This window comes from Tupaia chinensis, unplaced genomic scaffold, assembly GCF_000334495.1.
Source record: "Tupaia chinensis unplaced genomic scaffold, TupChi_1.0 Scaffold000708_1, whole genome shotgun sequence".
Lineage (NCBI taxonomy): Eukaryota > Metazoa > Chordata > Mammalia > Scandentia > Tupaiidae > Tupaia > Tupaia belangeri.
In genome coordinates, this window is record NW_006160231.1 from 1,546,149 (window position 1) to 1,569,355 (window position 23,207).

Genomic DNA, 23,207 nt, shown 5'->3' on the forward strand with positions numbered 1-23,207 from the left:
TGGTCGTGGACCATGTAAGAATCCAGCATCTTAACACCACACCACTGCTGCCCACCCATTCCCTGACGTGCTTGAACAAATCCTCTGCCCAGCTGGTCTCTTCCATGATCATTGCACTGAGTATCTCTGTGGTCTTGAGAGGGGGGCTAGTTTTATATTTCCCCAGTATCTAGCACAATAACTAAGCAGTGTTTTCAAGTAGGAGCTCACAGCACTCAAAGGGAAGGTACCAAGCATCAATTGATTACTTAATTAAAAACTGAGAATTACAAGGAAGATCGATTCCAGCCTTCCTCACCGTTTAAATGTTTCAACAGGGAACAAGAGAACGCAATAGGGCGAAAAGTAACAGTTAACTCTCACTGGGTGCTTTCCACATGCCAGTGTGTTCCACTGTTATCTGGAACGGCACACACACTACAGTACCTGTGTTCCAGGTACTCACATTACTTGTTTCACACCTGAGATGGCATAGTGAGGTTAACTAACGTGCGTAGGTAGCTCCTTCAGACGTGAGAGACTCTGTATTGGAACCAGACTGCCAAGCAGTTCACAGGCCACAGAGATCAGGACCACAAGAACCGCCTCTCAAGGAGGCGGGCGAGTTTGCAGCACAGCGCTGAGTTCTCGGTACACAAGGACCGGCCGCAGAAGGGAAGCTGCGGAAGATGGCAAAGAAGTCTGGAAACACAAAGTAACTTCCGCGGGCTAGATCACACAAGGTCCGCAAGAAGGCGGGATGGAAGCAGACAAGCAAGCCTGAGGGAGCGTTCTGACCGCCGAGAAGCCAGAAAATAGGTGGGAAGTGACGTCAACGAGTGGCGGGGGCACTTCGCTGCACGCGGTCGGGTGGGCTTCCGGCCATACGTGACGCGCCGGAAATGACGTCAGGAGGCAGTACCTGGTGGCGGAGGGCGTCGCGGTGGGCGGGGCGTCGCGCCTGCGGTCCGCTGGGAGCCTTGGATTCCGCGCAGGTAAGCTGCGGGCCGCACCTGCAGCGGGCTGCACCTGCCCTGGGCCGGGGGTGGGAACCGGGGCAGGTGCTCCGGGCGCTGCGGCGCTAGGTCGGGCGGAGGGAGCTGGCCCTCGCGGAAGGTGGTGGTTGGGGGTAAAGCTCCTTGACTTGAGACCCTGGTTAGGGATACGGGCATCTCTTGGGCAAGGGGTCGGAGCCGAGGTCGTCGAGGAAATAAAGATAGGCTGAGTCTTGTAGGAATCGGCCCTGGCTGAGGGTCACAGGCTCGGAGCATTGGCCCTCGAGGTGGGGACACTGCGCTGAGCTGACCTGGGGTTCATTTCCCATCTACGCCGACCCGTTCCGCTAGACAGAGACGGGACCTCATCTCTCCGACTCCTAATCCGGAGGACAGTAACTCGCCACTATTAAGCGTTCTTTAGATGCCGGCGAATGACTGGCTGACTGGTTGAATGAATGAATGAAAGGAAAGGAAAAAAAGAAAAAGAAAAAAAGACAAAAACCCTGATTTAGCCAGGACCTTCTCTCAAATCTCAGTATCCCTCCCTCTGAATGTAGAAGGGACTCTAGTTTACTCTGAGTGGTTTAGAAGGATACCGTTGCAGAAGAGATCCGGGACATGGTTGAGGTTTTTCGTTCTGTTCCGTTTGTTTACTGTTGACATTCACAAGTGTGTCTTAATACTCTTGTGTGAGTGAAGAGGATAAGGCGATGAATTGGACTTCTTTCAGTCTTTTACTTTTCTGGGAAGAACTTCCAGCGGTATGTAATACCAGGGAGGGGCTGGTCGTTCTATGATAAGCTGCCATTGTAGCACCGAGCTTCTAATTGACGCTTTAAGTGCTTTCTTCTCAGTAATACAAACTTACTTTCCTTTTCCTGAATGTTTCCTTTCTTGTGTTGGGATACTACTTACATTTGACATGTAGAAGAGAATTATTTCATAACAAAAATGAAACTAGTAATTTGTAAAAATCGTTTCACCTGATGTGTACACGGAAGATTAACTACTCCCAAATGGTAAGGAGGCCCCCAGAAGAACATATCCCTGAAGATTCGATTGTTTTCTTTGCAAAAAGTTTTTCTTTAAGTGTTTTAAATGTGATGAATGTGAGCATATATATAAAAACCAAGTACTGTAACCAGACTGTTTTCAGCTGTCAAATGGAACCGAGAGCAGATGACACATCAGGCTGTGTAATGAGAACTGGGCATGAATCACTAGATGCAGGAGTGAGGCGATGTGCATGGGCTAGTTAATGAGATAGTGATTTTTATGAGGGTCCAGAATAGTGAGGAAGGAAAGCTTGATTTATGTCATATTGGTTGTTTTTATTGGTGTGTGTATGTTTTGCAAATAAGAAAATAGTAACCATGTTTAGATTTAAATATCTTAAATTCTTAGGGTGAATTGAAAACTCTAAATGTAGATATGTGAATACATGATTGCAGTATCTGAATTTTAAAAAGTTTCCCTACCCTTACATCTTGTTTTTCTAATTTCTGGAAAGCGTTAGTATCAAGATCATCCCCATCTTAGTATGCCTATGCTATGGTGCCACATTTAGAATACATATAAAATATGATGTTACTATTATTACCTTCAGAATAAGGTCTCAATTTTGCTACTTCGATTTGCTGTTCAGGGCTGTGTCCACTAAATTTTGCACATCTAAATGTCTGTTATCCATAATGAATTGGTATCCTAGTGGTATGTGCATTGACCTTCTCGACGTTTTCAGTTTTGCAGAACACTGATATCTTTGGACTCTAACATGGACTTCGTTTAAAGAAACCCACGGACCGTTAACGGACAAAAACATGAATCAATTTGTATTGTGGCATTCAAATCCTAGCACTTTGGGAGAGGTAAGTTGTTGACTGTTTCATGTTAGGCGAGATAATAGAACAGCCCTGGCTTTGGCCTAGGAAATTGTAGGATTGTCATTGGAAAATGTAGACCTGAATCTCTGTGTTTTAATCATGACTCTTGTAGGAGAGGTTTGCTTTGTACATGTGAAGCAATTGGTACTATTTCCCCGTGAAGTTGATCAGAAGTTAAAAAGATTGACAATCTATATTTATTGTTTCTAGAAGGCCACTGCTTTTCTTTTCTTTTTCTTTTCTTTCCTTTTTTTTTTTGGGGGGGGGGGTGCTATCTCCTTGCAAGACTTTATTTTGAGCCGTGGTAGCAATACATCAACCTGTGGATACTCGGAATCATCTCAGATTCACATTTGCCTGTGTGTACAAAGGCACTTCAAAAAGTTGAAATAGGAAAATAGGATTAAAGTATGTTTTGGTGCAAAACATTTTGAAATGCATGCATAGTTTTCTCCTAATATGCATTTTCTGTGACTTTTTTGAGGACTCCTCAAATTGATTGGTTCATTTTAGTTTGTATCTTAGTTTTAAGAAAGAAACCAAAAAGTATTATTTGTCTTTGTCCTGCTTTATTTCTGCTCTTTTTTCTTTCTTCCTTTTTTATTTTTTTTAAGAGATTTTTAAGAGATTTTTGCTCGTGGGCTTACCAGAGAGACAGAAAGTGAGAAATCGCCTCCCAGAGGGGATGGCCACACTGCAATCCTTTCTCTTCCATTCTCCTCCTAGCATTTTGGACACACATGGCACATGTGTTTAGTGTGAGTTTCAAGCTGCTGGGTCTGGGACTTGAGCCACAGTCGACTATGTGGGAGTCCAGTGACGTCACCATTATGCCATCTGCTGGGCCCTGTTTCTGCTATTTTAAATTCCTTTTTCTTTTCAATCTCGTAGGTGATTTACTTTCCAGGCTTTTTATCTTTCTGTCTCAGGGAATAAAGTTTCTTTCTTGTGTTTACCTCTCCTAATTCATCAGTTTGTTTATTTTTAAAACCTTAACTTCTAACTTGTGATGATATTTGCACCTTTTAATCACTAAGCACTAAGCGTAGTTTTTTCTGGTCTCCTTTGTGGATATGCTGCTTTTTGTTTAGAATTTGTTTAATTCCAACAGCAGGAGTACTTCTAGGAATTCCCCTTTCAGATATGTTAGCACTTGCCCACGTACATTTGCAGACAAGGATCTTTGTTACCACATTGTTTGAAATGAAAACCAAACTAGAAATAACCCAAGTGTGCCTTGCCAGAGTCCTGGTTTAATAAGTACCTTTCTACAGTTCAGCTCTTAGAAAGAATGAATAATTCCAGAGCTAGAGCTATGGTTCAAAACCTTCAGGATTATTACTAACTGAGAAAAACAATATCCAGCTACATGCATGGTTTCCATTTGTATTATTAAAAGGCAAACACTGGGACCAGCAGTTGGCGTAATGGCTATGTCGCTGGACTTCATGTAGTCGACTACAGTTCAAGTCCTAGACCCGGTGGCTTGGACTCAAATCAGACACATGTGTGTGCATGCCCAAGATCCCGAGAGAATAGAGGGGAAGGGATTGCAGTGTGGCCATCCCTCCTGGGGGGAATGATTTCTCGTTTTTTGTCTCTCTCTCTGTTTGTCTTTCTGGTGAGCACACATGCCCTGTAGCGAAAACCTCTCAAAAAAAAAGGGGGAAAAAAAAGGCATACACTAATGCATGACTTGAAAAACCCACAAAGATGTACAGCGATCACATGCAAATCTAAAATTACAGCTTATGAAAAAATAAAGTTAACATTGAAAAATTAAAATAGAAAGCAATTGTGTGCATATGCACAAAAGTTCTTCACCCTGTAAAAGGAACTGTTGACAGGTGTCCCCAGGGAGTGGGACTAGAAGTTTAGAGTAGGAAGACAACTCAGATTTTTTTCTGTATACTCATTCTGGTGGATTAAATTTATTACTATGAGCATGTTTTAATTTTCATAATACTAAGAAACAATAAGGCTTTAGAGTCATTTAATAATTATGGGAGCCTACTACTATTCCTTATAACTTTTGGCCTTGTAATTATTGGTAATATTTAGAAGGAGTGGGGTTCCACAAGGGAATTTTTTCAGAACTGAAAGGATATTATAGTAGGTTTTAAACGTTGGCATTATATTGTTATCATTAATAAGAACTTAGAAATACTAAGTGCTTAGTACTGCAGAAATCAGTACCCACTACAGTATAAAGGGGTTAGCACCGCAGAAATCAGTACCCACTACAGTATAAAGGGGTTAGTACCGCAGAAATCAGTACCCACTACAGTATAAAGGGTAGTGCTGACCTGACCTGGTGATACGGTTATTGTTGCCTTCGTTTACAAGTAAGTTTTACATTGCATTGGCAAGGTCTTTTGAGCTTCTCAATATTACTTTATGGGATGGACTTTCTTTAATTTGAATCACTATTCTTCTTTTTTTAATGTATTTTTTATTTCAATTTCTTTTATACATTCAGTTACATATGTCACTTAGCTTGCAAAGTGCATATTCCAACATGTATACATTTCTCAGCAGTCCAGTTGGGAATACTGTACACGTTATCTTCATCAGATAAGAACCCATTTCTTTGTCCCATAAATGCCTTGCCTCTCTATTTTTCTCCTTAATGTCCTTTCTCAGGCTCTTTTCCTTCACCTCTCCTCTGGTATAAATGGTATTTATAACCATTTTGTATGTTTCTATATCCTCTAGTCATTCAGAGTCATGTCTCTCCTTCATAGCCTGGCTTGCTGCACTCAGCAGTAAATCTTCCCTATTCAGCCATTTTCTGTCAAAAGCCGGGATGTTGTCTCTTGTTTTTTTTTTTTTTTTTTTAATGGGTGAGTAGTATTCCATAGAGTGTATGTGCCACACTTTTTCAATCCATTCATCTGTTTGTGGGCATTTGGGTTGGGTCTATATCTTAGCAATTGTGAATAATGCCACAGAAAACATTGATGTGCAAGCACTTTTCCAACTAAGGATTCTTCTGTCCTTTGGGTAGATACCAAGGAGTGGGATTGCTGGATCATATGGAAGTTCTATTTGTAGATTTTTGAGGAACCTCCATATTGTTCTACATAGTGGCTGGACCAATTTACATTCCCACCAGCAGTGTGGGAAAGTTCTCTTTTCACCACATTTTCTGTCAGCACTTACCATTTTTTGTTTTTTTAATCTTAGTCATCCTGACTAGAATTAGGTGGTATCTCATGGTGGTATTTCCATCTCCCTTATAATGAGCGGTGTTGAGCATTTTTTCATATGCCTTTTGGCTATTTGTATGTCTTCCTTAGAGAGTGGTTTTTCAACTCCTTCTCCCATCTTTTAATAGGGTTGACTATCTTTTTTTTGGGGAAAGCTGCTTGAGTTTCCTGTGTATTCTGGGTATCAGTCTCTTGTCTAATGCATAGTTTAAAAAATATTTTCCCATTCTGAGGGCTATCAATTCACACTAATTACAGTGTCTTTTGCTATGCAGAAACTTTAATCTGATGTAATCCCACTTGTCTGTTTTTTGGGATTATTGACTGTGCTTTGGGAGTCTTATTCAAGAAGTCTTTGTCTATCCCTAGTGTCTCCCAGAGTTTCCCCTGTGTTTTCCACCAGTAGTTTTATGGTTTGAAGTCTTAGGTTTAGATCTTTAATCCACTTTGAGTTGATTTTTGTTAATGGTGAGAGGTAGGGGTTCAGATTCATCTTTCTGCAGGTCGATACTCAGTTTTTTCAGCACCATTTGCTAAAGAGGTTTTCCTTTTCCCTCTGGATTGACTGGTACCCTTTTCAAAAATCTGTCAGCTGTATGTTTGGGAGTTTCTTTCTTTTTTTTTTTTGGAGAGGTTTTTTCACTATAGGGCATGTGCGCTCGCCAGACAGACAGAGAGAGACAGAGAGACAGAAAGCAAGAAATCCCCCCCCGCCCCCCAGGCGGGATGGCAAAGCCACAATCCCTTCTCCTCCATTCTCCTCTCGGGATCTTGAGCACGCATGCACATGTGCCCAGCGTGAGTTTAAGCCACCAGGTCCGGGACATGAACCGCAGTCGACTACTGGGGAGTCCAGAGACATAGCTATTACGCTAACTGCTGGTTCCTGGGAGTTTTTTTCTGAATCACTATTCGAGAACTCTATACTCTTTAAACAAATCTTACAGTTATTATTTCATTTTGTTATTTATTTTTAGAACTGATTTAAGGCATTTTAAGAAATGGCTTGTTCTCTGTGTTATTAAAATTAGTAAACTAGAAAGGGAATTTAGAAAGATAAATAAGAGTAATTTCAGTCTGTATTACTTTGAATTGGCTGATTATCATCTGCCTTGGGACTCAGTAAAAATTTTTGTTGACTTAATTCTGTAGTCATTTTTGTCTTCCCACGCTTTAATTGTGGGAGAGTTGGAATAATAATAGTAATAGTTAAGTAAATGAATTATATAAGAAATAAAAAGCTAAAATAATTTTTGAGGTATCAAGTGGAGTAGAAGTTAAGGCGCTGGATCCCACGTTGCTAACTGCACAGTTTGAGTCCCGGATCCAGCAGCTTGAAAATCATGTTGGTCTGGGCATGTGTGTGTGCACCCAAGATCCAGAGAGGAAAATGGAGGAGAAAGGGATTGCAGAGTGGCCATCCCCCCAGAGGTTGAGTTCTCACTTCCCTTTCCCCTTTTCTGGCAAGTGAACACACCATATAACAACAAAACTTCAAAATTACGTATGTATAATCATCTTCGTTAATGGAGGGAGTTTTGGTCCAGCTGCATTGCATCAGTGCACAGATGGCACCACTTGAGAGGGTGGAAGCCACACCGGAGGCCTGGATTTGATTCCCAGGCCAATCTGAAAATGCCGTGTGCTACTATGTATGCCCATAATCCTAGCTACTTGGGAAGCTAGTGCGGGAAGATAGTGACACAGTGAGACACTGTCAGAAATACCTGTATGCCCTTCTCTCTCTCTCTCTGATTAAAATAAAATAGAGGGATTTCATTTGAAACATAATTGAGAACAGGCTGTGTAAGATACATACCCATATAACATTTCTGATTAAAATCATCTAGGGGCTGAGTCAAGATTAATGGAATAGAACAAGTGTCTTATACCATACTTTTGTAGAATATTTTGCATTTAGTCATCTCTGTTAAATGACACTATGCTTCTTAAGGTTTTGGAGATTAGTCACTTTGATCACAAGGGGAAGCTCATTGGACAGGTTACCTAAAGTGGGATTCCTTGTGCCTAAGAGAATGGATAGCTGTAAATCGAATCCAAGAGTGGATCGTTGTCCTGAAACAAGATGCTAGAATATGATAAAGATGATGTATAGAAAGGAGGTAAATGTGAGCATGAAAATGATATGTACAGGACATAGAATTGAGGGTTATGCCTGTGTATGTGTGTGAGTATACATGTACTGGTGGTGGCTAATACGATATATTCTATCTATTATATATATAATACATATATTGTGGAATTTTCTGGAAAGCCAGAAGTTCCAGATAGGGAGTTAACTAGATAATGCAATAAGGAGGGGGGGAAAGTCAGCATTTTAGACTTATAGCTGGACCTGATGTGGGCCAATTAATTATTTTGGTAGTGGCTTAAAGAATTTGGGGGGGACAAGCAGATGGCCATAATGGTTACATTGCTAAACTCCCACATGGCCAATTGTGGTTCGAGTCCCGGACCTGGTGGCTTGAAACTCATACCACGTGCCTGTGCGTATGTGCCCAGAATCCTAAGAGGAGAGTGGAAGAGAAGGGACTATGGCGTGGCCATCCTCCCAACAGGTGATGTGGTTTTGTGATACTGTTTTGGGAAGGAAAAGAAAGAAGAAAGAACTCAAAAAATTATTGTACAATTTTTTAAAAGAATGATTTATTTATTATTATTATTTTTATTTTACTACAGGGCATGTACACTCACCAGAAAGAGAAAGAAAGAGAGAGAGAGAGAAAAAGTGAGAAAGCAAGCTGCCAGATCCAGGACTCCAACCACTGTTGGTCATGTGCCTTAACCACCATGCCACCGGCCAGCCTTGATGTTCAGTTTGAATTGAGCCAAATCCATAAGCCTTTCCAAACTTTCCCATTGTGTATAACTAAGATTTACCAAGATGGTCTTAAACAAACTAAACAAACTCCGTGAACATTTTTTTCCCTGTAGGGTACTTGCACTTGCCAGAGAGACAGATATGTGTTTGCCAGTGAGAGAGAGAAAGTGAGAAATCACCCCCCAGAGGAGATGGCCACGCCACAGCCCCCTCTCCTCTGTTATCCTCTCGGGACTCTGGGCACACATGCACATGTGCGTAGAGTGTTTCCCAAGCCACCGTTTAGAACTGCACCGCACAGCCAGCCATGTGGGCCAGCTGCCCCAACCTCTGTGCCACCTGCTGGCCCAAGAAGACTGTTTTAAATCAATTTTGTGTTTATAATAAAAGGACAGCTGCGATCTGCATTGAGGGGATGGGGACTGTTTCGTTCAGAAAATAGAAAACTTTGGAAGGACTTGGGAAACTTCATAGGAAGCATCCTTGTTCTTTGTTGAGGCCAAAGTTAGTTCTAAACAGGAAAAGTTAGTTAACTAGTTAACTAGATGTACTGAGAGGCAGTGAACTTCTGGTTATTAGAGTAGCTTACTCAGAGTTTCAACTTTAGCAGTATTGTAGAGGGGATTTCTCATTATATGGAAGAGTATACTAGATTATTTTGAAGGCCCCTTTCAGTTCTAAATTTCTTATGTTCATAGTATAATACAGTAATTTATTACAGATGGACTTCTATCATTCCTGTATTTAAATCCTGATGGCTAATTTACCCCCTGACTACTTACCCATCAGTCTCAAATGACCCATAGCCACGGCATACATTAAAATATTACCTGAACACCCAAATTATAAGACACAAAACCTAAATGCTTTTCTCAGGTTCTTACACAATTTATTTCCTTTCATTTTACTTCATTATGATTTTTGTAATTGCCAGAGGGCACATGCTCTCACTAGAGAGAGACAAAGAGAGAAAGGGAGAAAACACCTCGCAGTGGGGTGGGTCACATGGCAATTCCTTTTCCATCTCTCCATCCTGTCAGGATTCTGGGCATGCACACACATGTGCCCTTTGTGTTTTCAAGCTGCAGGGTCTGGGATTTGAACCTCGGTGGGCCATGTGAGAGCTGGCTCACTGATTTCATTTCAAACACAGTTCTGATAGGGTTAATGAGCTGGTTTCTAGGGGCCAGCAGGTGGTGTGGTGGTTGGGGGTGCTAGACTTCCACACAGCCAACCATGGTTTGAGTCCTAGTCCCGGCAGCTTTCTCTCTCTCTCTCTCTCTCTCTCTCTCTCTGTGTGTGTGTGTGTGTGTGTGTGTGTGTCTTGCTAGTGAGGGTAGGTGCTCTATAGCAAATTAAAAAATAATAAGATTAAATAAGTCATTATTTAGAAAAAATTAACTGGTATATAACTCCATGGGCTATTAGATAGCAAATTGATAATGGGTCAAGCATATTGACAAGGAAAAAAAGGGAAAAAGTCATAAAGCAGACTGATTTAAAAATTGTTGCAGTCTGGGCCCAAAATTCGGGTAGATGTAAGCACCTCTGTATTCACGGATATTTAAAATGATAACCTTGACTGAAAGTAAATAATATATGTTAAGTATTTTTGGTTGAAGGCAGAGAAGAATACCTGAATTTCGAAAGATCTATTCGGTATATTTAGTAACAGAAGACAGTTGGACAGATATTTTGGCATTTGGTAAGGCTGCTTTGTATGTGAAAGGGCATGAACTCTGATTTGAGTTTGGGCTTTGCTAGCTATTCTAGTAAGTTTTATTATTCATTCTTCTTTCTTTTTTTTTTTGGAGAGATTTTTGCTATAGGGCGCGTGCGCTCGCCAGACAGACAGAGAGAGACAGAGAGACAGAAAGCGAGAAATCACCCCCCAGGGGGGATGGTCACGCTACAATCCCTTCTCCTCCATTCTCCTCTCGGGATCTTGGGCACGCACGCACACGCGCCCAGCGTGAGTTTTAAGCCACCGGGTCGAGGACGCGAACCGTGGTCGACTACGTGGAAATCCAGCGACATAGCCATTACACTAACTGCTGGTTCCCTATTATTCATTCTCATCTTTAATATCTTCATCCGTAGAGTAGGAATGTACCGAAGGTTAAAGGTAATGTATGTAAAGGTTTGCCTTTATTAGGTGCTAAGTAAATAACAGCTATTAGTACCATAAAGCTTACTCTTCTTTGAACCTTTTTGTTCTTTATGTAGAGAAAGAACCAACTAATTTTAGTGAAAATTTAATATGCATTAATACTAATAACAATGACAGTATGCTTAAAACCTTTTACAAAAATTATATGAGTAACCCATGCCCTCTTAACAAAAATTAAGATACAGAAAATATGCCAAAGCAAAAGAAACACAGTTACCTATACTCTTCTACTGTTAATATTTTTGTGGCATGCTTTATTTTTAAATGCTTTGACATTCCTGCATGGTGTCCCTTCTAAGAAGTGACTACTGAAACTGGTTTTATGTTACTACTGTTGGAGAATTTCATCATTATGCATTCTAATCAGAAGTTGCAGAGAATGATAGTGACAAGGCACAATGCTGATTTAAATAAAGGCCTAGTCTTGGTACATTTTGTTGTACTCAGACTAGTAGGTCATTGGGAAAGTCATGATGTATTTTCTGTATTTGTCTCTGCAAAGATGTGTCATGATTTTCCTGACAACCTGGTAGTTTTGTGCTTATAGTTTGGTGTTTGTGAGCCAGAATACCTTTGTCTAAATTGTGGCTTCACTGCTTACTAGTGAGGTAACTACTTGAATTTTAAAATTTCTCTGTGCCTCAGTTTTTTTGTTTGTTTGTTTGTTTGTTTGTTTTTTTATGGACCACAGATTAGTTTATTTTTAACACCCATCATGCCACAAATTCATAGGGAGTAGGTTCCAGCAGCTCAGACTCCTTTCCATTGGTTCTCACAGTGTGCTTCTCTGGGTGGAGCAGGCTGGCACTTTAGTTGAACCCAGGTACCTTTCACTTTGGCTTCTTTCTTTTTCTGGTCATTTTCTTCACATGTTTTAGGAAGCTATCTCTGCTCTTAAAATGTTTAATATGCTCAATACGCACATTGATTCTCTTGACAAGAATCTTGCCCTTAACTTGTTTGTTCACAGCAATGCCAACAGCATGCTGGGTGACACTGTAGACTCTGCCAGTTTTGCCATGGTAACATTTGTGGGGCATTCCTTTTTGAACAGTACCCATTCCCTTGATGTCTACAGCATCACCTTTCTTGTAGATTCGCATATATGTTGCCAAAGGAACCACTCCATGTTTTCTAAAAGGCCTAGAGAGCATATATCGGATGCCTCTCCTCTTTCCCTTTGTGTGCGTCATTTTGGTTCATTACTGGAAGATGGCGGTTCCAGCCAAAAGGCTGTGCCTCCATTTTTTCACCTGTAAATTGAGGGTAGTAGTAGTTTCATTAGTTCAAATAGTGTTTCAATATTGATTGTTTAATTCAATTCATGGGTTGTTATTTGAATTGAATGAATGTATTTATGTGAAATACTCAGAGTAGTGCCTGGCAGAAAGTACAGACTCCTTAAATATTCACTGCTGTTCTTGTAATTAGTTTTCCAAAGCTTAAAGGTTTCTTGGAAAAAGGGGATAAAAGTGCAATGCACTGTGAGGCCAACCCACACAGGAAGGCTGGAGTCTGCGCCTAGCGACCTTGAGTACACTAGGCACATGGGTGACCGAGGTCTGGGGCTGGCTATGGTTGTAGTCAAGATCCTGTTAGAGTTACTGTTTGTCTATTTCTTGCTTGCACTTGTTAGAAATAAAGTTTTTTTAAAAACCAGGTTTATCACAGCACATACAGTAAAAAGAAACAGAGTGAGCACAAAATTAAGTCAATGAAATTAAAAATCCTCTCCCCCCAAAAAGAGAAGGAGATGGTATGGAACAGATGCTAGAACTCACCAAGGGACGTAGTCACTGGTAATTATTTGGTGAGCTGGAATTTCAGATCCCTGTAACCTCTTGTCTTTTACATGGGGCACACACGTCTACAATAGTTTTACTGTGTGTTTCTCATTCAGATCTTGCAAAGAGATCTACATTTTCCCATTTCAGTGCTTTGTTACAGTTTCTCCCTGTTTAGATATCTTCAAACCATAGTATGTCCACTTCAGTTTCTTTACCCCACAAAATCAGTGTCATTTTTATTATCTCTTCTAACAACATTTTGGCCAGCTTTGAAAGGTCAAAAGCTCTCAAAGACAATCTGGTATCATGGATACTGATCAAAGAGATGAAATAAATTATCATTAAATTGTTTTTTTTTTTTTTTTTTGAGAGGTTTTTTGCTACAGAGCGCGTGCGCTTGCCAGACAGACAGAGACAGACAGAGAGACAGAAAGCAAGAAATCACCCCCCAGGGGGGATGGCCACGCCTCAATCCCTTCCCCTCCATTCTCCTCTTGGGATCTTGGTCACGCATGCACACACGCCCGGCGTGAGTTTTAAGCCACCGGGTCCAGGACGTGAACCGCGGTCAACTACATGGGAGTCCAGCAACATAGCCATTACGCTAACTGCTGGTCCCTAAATCGGTTTATCTAACTACAGCCCCAAAGTGGTTCTCTAAGAACTTTAAATTCTGTTGCAATTTGCAGTGAAGAATATTCATAAGATAAGCCAATGAACATATGTAGCCATTCTGTCCACTGAGATCTATTTTTCTCTTCCTTTTGATATTCTCTGTTCTTTCAGCATGGTATCTAGTGATCTGATTAATTACTGTCCAAAAAGTGATATCCATTAACCTCCCTTGAAGCATTTTTATTCCATTTGCTAGTAGAGTTTTTTGTTTCTGTTTTGTTTTAAAGCAGCAAGTACCAAGTTTTGAAGACCATGGCCTCTCATCATTATGCATTCAAGATTTGAGTTCGAATAACCTCATCAAGACTTAGCGCCTCTTCGGAAGCTTCAGGTCTCACCTGCATTAAATCTCCATTGAATCCTCTCACAAAAGTACAAGTTTAAGGAGACCAAAATCCATTAGTACAATACATCAATGCATTCTATTTTATATCCCTTCCTCTGACTTCTCTTCAGCCTCCTTGGCCTTTAAGGTCTTTCATAATGCTTATGTTCCTTTAAACTAACGACAAAGAAATAGTGCTTTCCAAAAAATATATGTTCTGTGGCCAAAAGTTTTTGTTGGTAGAGAAGCATAAATTTGGCATGGTAAATTTAGAATTATAAATAGCTCTTTTGTTGTATCCTACAAAGAGTTGAGTCAACAGTAAGATGAGGATGCAGTGGTTAAAATATTTAAGGTTATGCTCTCAGAAGCTATGTAGTTTAGGGAAAGGAGCCCTCAGCCTAAAAGTAGACGGTGTGTATCTACCCTTGCCTCTTACGAGGTCAGTGGTAACCAGGAAAGTCACTTAACCTCCTTGAACATGTAAAGTGAGTCTGATAATACTCCTCTGCCTGTCTTACTGGGTTGTTGTGAGCATCAGATGGAATAACGCAGGTGAAACAGACACATCAAATGTACAGAACTCACACAGGGTCCTGCTCCCTAGTTGGGAGTCATTTCCTCTGCTCTCGGGCCTTGGGAGGTAGGTGATTGAGGCACACTGAGACCATGCGCCGTGTCCAGGCTGGGTGCATGGTAACAAGGCCCTGCTAAATTTGGAGGTTAAGGAAGCTGGCTCCCACATGGCCCACTACACAGTGGGAGTCCCAGACCCAGTGACCTGAAAATCACATGGGGAGCGTGTGTATGTGTGTGTGTGTGTGTGTGTGTGTGTGTGTGTGCATGCCGAAAGTCTGGAGAAGACAATGGAGGAGAAGAGATTGCAGCATGGGCATCTCCCCAGAGGTGATTTCTCACGTGAGAAATCACCCCTCTCTTTCTCTGTCTCTCTCCAGTGAGCATACACACCTTATAGCAAACTTAAAAAATGTTGTTTTACTCTGAGTACATAGGATACTATTGTAGACTAATTCTTTTTTAATTATTTAACTTTATTCATTTACTACTATTTTCTTTTTGGGGAGGTTTTTGCTATAGGGTGTGTGCGCTCTCCAGAAAGACATAGAGAGACAGAGAAACAGAAAGCGAGAAATCACCCCCCCAGGGGAGATGGCCACAACAAAATCCCTTCTCCTCCATTCTCCTCTTGGGATCTTGGGCACGCATGCACATGCACCTGGCGTGAGTTTAAGCCACTTGGTTTGGGACTTGAACCACGGTCGACTACATGGGAGTCCAGCGACATAGCCATTATGCTAACTGTTGATCCCTATTATTATTATTTTTAAATTTGACCAGAGGGGGACAGTGAGGGAAAGTGAGAAAGCAAGCCACCAGGTCTGAAACTTGAACCACAGTCGTCCATGTGGGAGTCCATGCCACCTGCCTGCCCCAATTGCAGACTAATCCTAAGGAGGAAGAATACTATAGATTTTCCTGAAATTATAAATTAGCATTGCTATACTCTAGAGAGGTTGTGGATTATAACATGTTTGTGGTTTGTTAAGTGTATTTACTAAGTTGTGACCAGCATTTTTCTTTGTTAGTGGATAAATGTAGAGCAGAATATTTTACAGGGCATCCCACATGGTAAGACCAAGTATTGTTTTAGACCTGTGTGTGTCAATAAGAGTGTACTTGGACACTAAATAAATGCATTTTCCCTGTGAGTTGCAGTCACTGTTCTCAGTGTCATTTTAGTACTGATGTCTTATTATGCATTTGTATTCTTGGGAGACTCAGCTTTGTTCTTACTTGATACCCCCACTGTGACAACAGACGTAGCAGTTACTATCAGTGTGGTTTTTGGTTTAATTGGAACATTTTTATTGTATTTCGTAGCACAGAGAAAGTTTAAAAAGTAGATGGTGTTTGTTCTACGCTTGCCTAGGAAAATGGTAACCAGGAAAGTCACTTAACCTCCTTGAATGTTAATTTCATTATCTGTAAAGTGAATCTGATAATACTTGTGATAAAATGCTATCTTCTGAGAGGCAGTCCCACATGGGAAGGTTTTGGGTTCCAGTCCAGATAACTCCCTGAGTACTCTGGGCACACACATGCCCATGACCCGGGGCTGACTGAACACTGGTGGTGGATAGCAGCATTGGGACTCCTGGCAGTGCTGTCCGTCGTAACAACATGAATAGTTATCAGAAGATTTAAAATGTGGAACACAACTGTTTCATTTTTTTTCTGCCAGGCTTCTTGCATTGGTGGAGAGGGAAAAACTGCATAGATTATGCAAAAGACAAAGATCCCAACCAGCTTATCTGTCACTGCAGTTTCTCTTTTAGATCAGGAGAGAGTACGAGAGTAGTGATTCTGCCTGCCTTCTTTTTGAGGTAGATAATTGGCAAATTAGAAATAGGTTCTACTGCAGTCAGCTACTGAATTAGGGAGGAGAGTAGAAGTTAAGTAGGTGAATTAGATGTCAAGAAATCTCTCACTAATATACCAGAATCACTGGTATTAGTGTGTGAGTGAAGTTAAACAGGGCGTTAAATAGTGCATGTCTGTTCCTGGTATGTATACTTCCTATTTCTATTTTGTCTTTTGTTGCCATTTAAGACTGGATCAGAATTATGATGATCCCCGTAGGCCAGGGGTGGAGTGGTGCGTGCAGGCCTTCAGTGAACGGTAGTCCTTCACTGAACAGAACTGGTATTTAGAGGCAGCAGGTGAGAATATTTGGCTCGGTAGTACTCCACTGGCAACGTGCTTACTCTTATTCTACCTTTACTTCAGGGAGTGGTTACACTATAATCCCTTTTCTCCATTTCCTCATCCTGTTGGGATTTGGGACACCCCCCCCCACACACACACGCACACACACACCCCGTTTTTCAAGTCCCTGTGGTCAGGATCCAACCACAGTCAGCTATGTGGAATCTGGCTCTCTTAATCCCCTCTCTTTTCTGTTTCTGACTTTTAGATAAACAGTAGTTTTTGAAGTCATTCCTGCCCCATTTTTCAGGGTTTCGGGGAGAACTAAATCAAGAGTAGACTTTTAGCGAAATGATGGATATACTATGTATATGTTTCTGTTCTGTTTCTTTCTGCATATTTCAAAGAAAGGATATGAGGAGACACAATAAGAATACTGCAGAACCATTAAAATAGATCACTCACCTAAAGGGAAAGTAATTTTACCAAAAGCATTATGGTAATACATAGCTGATTCTTAAACAACATGGGTTTGAACTGTGCAGGTCTACTTACATATAAACTTTTCCAATAAATATATTGGAAAATACATTACTGTAAATGTATCTTCTGTTCCTTATGATTTTTAAATAACCTTTTCTCTAGTTTACTGTATTGTAAGGATATAGCATATAGTAAATTTTAAAAAGTATTAACCAGGGCATCAGCAGGTGGTTAACGTGCTGGACACTCTCATATGGCTGACCATGGTTTGAGTCCTGGATCTGGCAACTTTCTCACATTCCCTCTATCACTCTCTCTGTGTCTTTCTCTGATCAAATTAAAACAAATGAATGAATAAATAAAAATTAAATAAATATTTTTTAAAAAGTATTAACCAACTGGTTTTTCTTTTTTTTTTTTATCAGTAGATTTCCAGTAAACAACAGCCTGTTAGAATTTTGAGAGAGTCAAAAGTTACGTGTAGAGGGACCAGCAGGTGGTGGCCTCCAATATGACCAACTGCAGTTCTAATCTCAGATCTGGCGGCTTGCTTTCTTGTTTCTCCTTTTTCCCTCCCTTCCTCTCTCTCTCTCAGGTTCCCTCTCTCCCTCTCTCTCTCTGGGGAACATACCTGTCTGGTAGTAAATTTAAATAAAATAATAATTTTTTTGAAAATAATGTTACATGAAGATTGCTGACCACTTGGAGGGTGGTGGAGTTGGCACTTCAGTCTCCATGTTGCTCAGCAGTCATCTGTAATTTAAAATGTGTTCATTTTGCTTTACATGTTTTATTTATTTGATGGAACTTTATATTCTTTTTTTTAAAGAAATAAAGTATCTTTCCAATTTGGCATTTGATGAGTAATAGGAGAAAACTTGAGAACAGACAGAACCATCAGAGTAAAAATAAAGCGAAGGTCATCATATCTCCTAGTATAAGGGAGGTAGAAGCAGGCAGGTCTTATTTTCAGTAAAAGTGTTGAAGTGGCAGGAAGAAAATATCCCCTAAATTTTTTGCTGACACAAATTTTGCCATACAGTGGAGACAAGTGTGTCCAAGCTTTTAACTCATTATTTCCCAAACTGTTTCTCACTTGACACAATTTTTTTTTTTTTTGGAGAGATTTTCGCTATAGGGCGCATGCACTCGCCAGACAGACAGAGAGAGACATAGAGACAGAAAGCGAGAAATCACCCCCCAGGGGGGATGGTCACTCACGCTGCAGTCCCTTCTCCTCCATTCTCCTCTCGGGATCTTGGGCACGCACGCACACGCGCCCGGCGTGAGTTCTAAGCCATCGGGTCCAAGACGTGAACCGCGGTCGACTACGTGGGAGTCCAGCGACATAGCCATTACGCTAACTGCTGGTTCCCTCACTTGACACAATTTTAAAAAGACTGTATTCAAAAGGGTTCTCCAATGACATAAGTTAGAAAATGTTGCATTCCTTTTAAAAAAAAAAACAATTTATTTTTTAGTTTTTTTGCCATAGGACGTGCACATTCTCTGGAGAGAGACATTGAGAGGGGAAGCAAAAAATAACTCCTCAGACGGGATGGCCATACTGCAATCCATTTTCCTCCCTTCTCTGGATATTTTTGGCATGTGCACGCACGCCCTCTGCGTGACTTTCAAGCCACTGGGTCTGGGATTTAAACAGTGGTTGGTCATGTGGGAGTGCAGCACCTTAACATGCCACCTGCTGGCCCTGTATTCCTTTTGGTAATCTATAATGCATATTACCGGCTTTATAAACGTGTAGCCAGAACTTTTTATGTTCATAAAATGTATTCCTAACCCTTGGAATAGTCTTTCAGGAAATGCTGAAAGTTTTGTTTCCATTTAGAATGAACAAAGTCAGAAGAGAGCATTGTTCCCAACCTAATAATGAGAAGAATCCTGGTAATCCACAAAGTCATAAATTCTCTTCCACTCTCACCAGCAATGACAAGAGTTCTGATTTCTCCACATCCTCACCAACACTTGTTGTTTTGTCCTTTTACTAGTGGCCATCCTAACAGGTGTGAGACGATTATCACCGTGGTTTTCATTGACCTTGTTCCTGGTATTAAAGGCAGAGTTTTCAGTTTTTCACCATAGCATATGACGTTAGCCTTGTGCCTTTCAAGTGTGACTTTTAATATGTTGTATTTGTCTTTTATTCCTAGCTTGTTGGGTGGGGTTTTTTGGGTTTTTTTTGTTGTTGTTGTTGTTGTTTTGTTTTTCTTTTTTTTTTTTTTTTAATCATGTAAGGATGATGTGGTTTGTCAGTTGAGATGATTTGCTTTTTGTCTTGGGTCTCCTAGTACTCTGAAGACTAATACACTTAAGCTACAGGCCAAAGGGAGGGCATTTGCCTGTTTCCTGCAGTTGAGCTGTGTATCTGTCTGTGTGTCTCTCACTCATGGAAAACATAAACATTAAAAACAAACAAATAGAACCAGCCAGCGGCTAGTGGTTGGGGTGGCTTGATCCCATAGAATCACTCGGATTATTTAACAAAACCCGGGTGTGTGGAGCCTGTATGTGTGTCTTAACAAGAGATTGCTGAGCCATACCTTAGAGTTTCTGATTCAGAAAGTCTAGGTAGGACCTCGTAATTTACATTTTTAGCAAGTTCCTGGATAATACTGATACACTGGTCCAGAGACTATAAATTGAGCACCATTGCATTAGAAAAATTCTGGGGAAAAAATATAGAAATGCATAACAAAAATAACAATTATATACCTTTTTCTTGCAAATATCATTCCTTTGGGAATGTCTTCTAAAGAAAATTAAACAAAGGGCCAGCAGGTGGCGTGGAGATTGGGGCAGCTGGACACCCTGCGATAGAGTCCCTGACTCAGAGGCTTGGAAACATGCTGGGTGCGCTAGATTCAGGAATAAGAGCAATGACGATGTTCTGCCGAGAAGGCTCCCTGGCAAACAGAAAGGGCAGGCCAGAAGACTGAGTCTGCCAGGAGAGCTGAGATCTAGTGATTTCAGGTATGAGAGCAATGAAGATGTTCTGCTGAGAAGTCACCCTCCTAGAGCCCTCTCTGTCCTTTTCTTTCTGTCTCTCATCTCTTTTTCTCTGTCTCTGTCTTTTCATTTAAAAATTTTTTCTTTAAAAAAACTTTTTTAAGGTAAAGTTTTTCCTTGGCTCTGAAATCCTTTATCTTGGTAATAATTCTCTCCCCTGTCCCCCTCTCATCTAGGTAAACAGATAGGGCAGGCCAGAAGACTTGAGTCTTCAATGAGAGCTGAGATCTAGTGATTTTTAAATTTTTTTTTAATTACCAAATAAATAATTTGTTTGCTTTTTTCCTTCTCTTTTTCTATTTTCTTATCCTTTTTCTTTTACCTCATCACTTTGCTGCTCATCCTCAACGCACTGAGTGTCTAGACAGGTCGAAGTGAAAAGTTGCCAAAATCCGAATACTATTTGGGTCCTCATATTCCTCAGCTCCCACTGAATCTGCAACATGAAGGGAGAAAAACGCAACACCAAAGAGTTTGCGGACCACATCCTCCTGTGTGCCTCTGATTGCTCAGATTGATCTTCTAAAAATTAGGAAGAAACGAACAACCTATCAGAAGACTAGAAATCACTGCAGGGGCACAAGAAATATGCAAAACTAAGAAAATACCTCTCCCCCAAGGGAAAAGAATATCTCCTCTTCATCCACAGACAGTACAATTGAACTCACGGAAATGTCTGATAAAGAATTTAGAGTAAAGCTGGGACCAGCAGTTAGCGTAATGGCTATGTCGCTGGACTCCCACGTAATCGACCGTGGTTCGCGTCCCAGACCCGGCAGCTTAAACTCACACCGGGCATGTGTGCGTGCGTGCCCAAGATCCCGAGAGGAGAATGGAGAAGGGATTGCGGTGTGGCCATCCCCCCTGGGGGGTGATTTCTCGCTTCCTATCTCTCTGTCTCTGTCTGGCAAGCACACGCACCCTATAGCAAAAACCTCTCCAAAAAAAGAAAAAGGAAAAAAAAAAAGAATTAGAGTAAAGCTAACAAGAGATGGAAGAGAAAAGAGACAATGAACACCAGAAGAAAAATGCCAGTGAGTTCTAGGAGGTGAGGAAGTTCTTACGAGAGCTCAAAGAGGAAATATACACCATAAAAAGGAATCAAATGGAGCTGTTGGAGATGAAGGCTATAATACAGGAAGTCAAAACCTCCTTTGAAAATATTAAAAGCAGACTAGAGAAGTTGGAAGCGTCAACCGCGAGGATGGTGGTCACCAGGTCCGCCCATTCTCAGGCTGCAAGGCACACCATGTCGCCTACACGCTGCCAGCAGAAGAGTACTACTAAAGGGATTCCAGCACATCCAGAAAGCAAGAAGGAATCTGGGTCTAATGACCCAACTGCTGCTAACTGGAAACAAAGTTCAATCCCTAGAGCTCCGAAGAACAGAAAGAAGAGCAGAAAGAACGAAAGGCTCATTGTCAGAGATGACTGAACCGTGTACTAATGAAGAGACCTCTGAAGTGGAGTCAAATTGTTCTGTGTCTGGGAACCAGCAGTTAGCGTAATGGCTATGTCACTGGACTCCCACGTAGTCGACCGCGGTTTGTGTCCCGGACCCGGTGGCTTAAAACTCACGCCGGGCATGTGTGCGTGTGTGCCCAAGATCCCGAGAGGAGAATGGAGGAGAAGGGATTGCGGCGTGACCATCCCCCCGGGGGCTGATTTCTCGCTTTCTGTCTCTATGTCTCTCTCTGTCTGTCTGGCGAGCGCACGCGCCCTACAGTGAAAATCTCTCAAAAAATAAAAGAAATTGTTCTGTGTCTAAGCCCCAGGATCCCATTCTCAGAGTAACAAGGAGAAGGCAGATCTTAATTGCATGGACCCCAATGTCTAAAATTAGGAAAAGACTGAAAATATTTCCAATAAATGAGTCTCATACTGAAGCAGTTGTCTCTGAAGCAGAATCTCATGTTTCAGGTATTTCTAGAATTGTGCCTTCCCCAAGAATAACTACAATAACCAGAAGGAGTAAGGCTAAATCTCTAACAGAACCAAGCCAAGAATCATACACAGAAGTTGTTTCCAATGCTGAGTCCTCATGCTCGGACAGTTCATTTTCTGCCATTGCAGCTAGGAGAAGAACCAGGAGGAGTATGCAGAGGAAATCACAAGCACACACCAAAAAGAAAGATGATAATATTTTACCAAGAAATCAAAGGCATGTCACGGATACAACTGTAAGTTCAGAGGATTCAAACACCAGAGAGACTTTTGATTTACGAGCAAAATCTCTTTCTCAGATAAATAAGTCAGATTTTTATAATAATGAAATTTGTGATACCAATAGTGATTCCTCCCACAGAAATTTGGAAAAAATACCAGCAATGCAAAAACATCAGTGTTTTAATGTAAGAGAGAAAAACAGACCAATGTGGCATCTTTTAAGAAATAAAAAAGCAGAATTTGGATGAAGAGGCCAATGGAGTAACAGATGAGGAGAAAGAAATTAATGAAAGTTCTCAGTTGAAGTGTCTTTCTGAGCTTCAGGGCACTAGCATTCAGCAAAACTACATCAGAGTCCTCAAATCTGAACTGTGAGGCTGTAATGAAATCATTAGCTCAAACGTTTGCAGTTGTGGAAGTGGACAGATGGAATGAGGAGAGAAAGAGCACTATACAAAATGATTTGACGAAGTTTGGTGATTGTGGTGATGATGATAATGACTCCACAATTATTGGTGTCAGCGAAGACCACAGCGAAGGGAATGTAGATGATGAGTGTGCTACCACACTATACAAGTCTGAGATCAACACATGTTAGGATAAGGATGATTCTGTTTTATTAGTTTTCGGCAGTGATGTAAGCCAGCAATCTGAACACAGTGAGGATGAAGAGGACATTTTGTGTTTTCTTGAAGATAGTAGCCAAAGGGAATCTTTAAGTGGACACTCAGGAAATATGTCACATGACAATGCATTGTTTATAATTGACACAACTCCTGGATTGAGTTCTGATAAAAATTTTTACTTGGGGGACCAGCAGTTAGCATAATGGCTATGTCGCTGGACTCCCACGTAGTCAACCACGGTTCGTGTCCCGGACCTGGTGGCTTAAAACTCAAGACAGGCGCGTGTGTGTGCGTGCCCAGGATCCCAAGA

At 41.1% G+C, this 23,207-nt stretch overlaps 1 protein-coding gene and 1 pseudogene across 1 annotated transcript in view; both read left to right on the forward strand.

Moving 5' to 3' along the window:
- Nucleotides 1-668: 668 nt before the first annotated feature.
- LOC102477386 (deoxynucleotidyltransferase terminal-interacting protein 2-like) lies at nt 669-23,117 on the forward strand (annotated as a pseudogene).
- The window catches only part of MAP3K13 (mitogen-activated protein kinase kinase kinase 13), a gene marked incomplete in the record, with an annotated part of 209,405 nt that continues 187,089 nt past the window's right edge, over nt 892-23,207 (forward strand). Inside the window, 3 exon segments of the mRNA XM_014592515.2 lie at nt 892-974; nt 2,719-2,845; nt 13,771-13,874.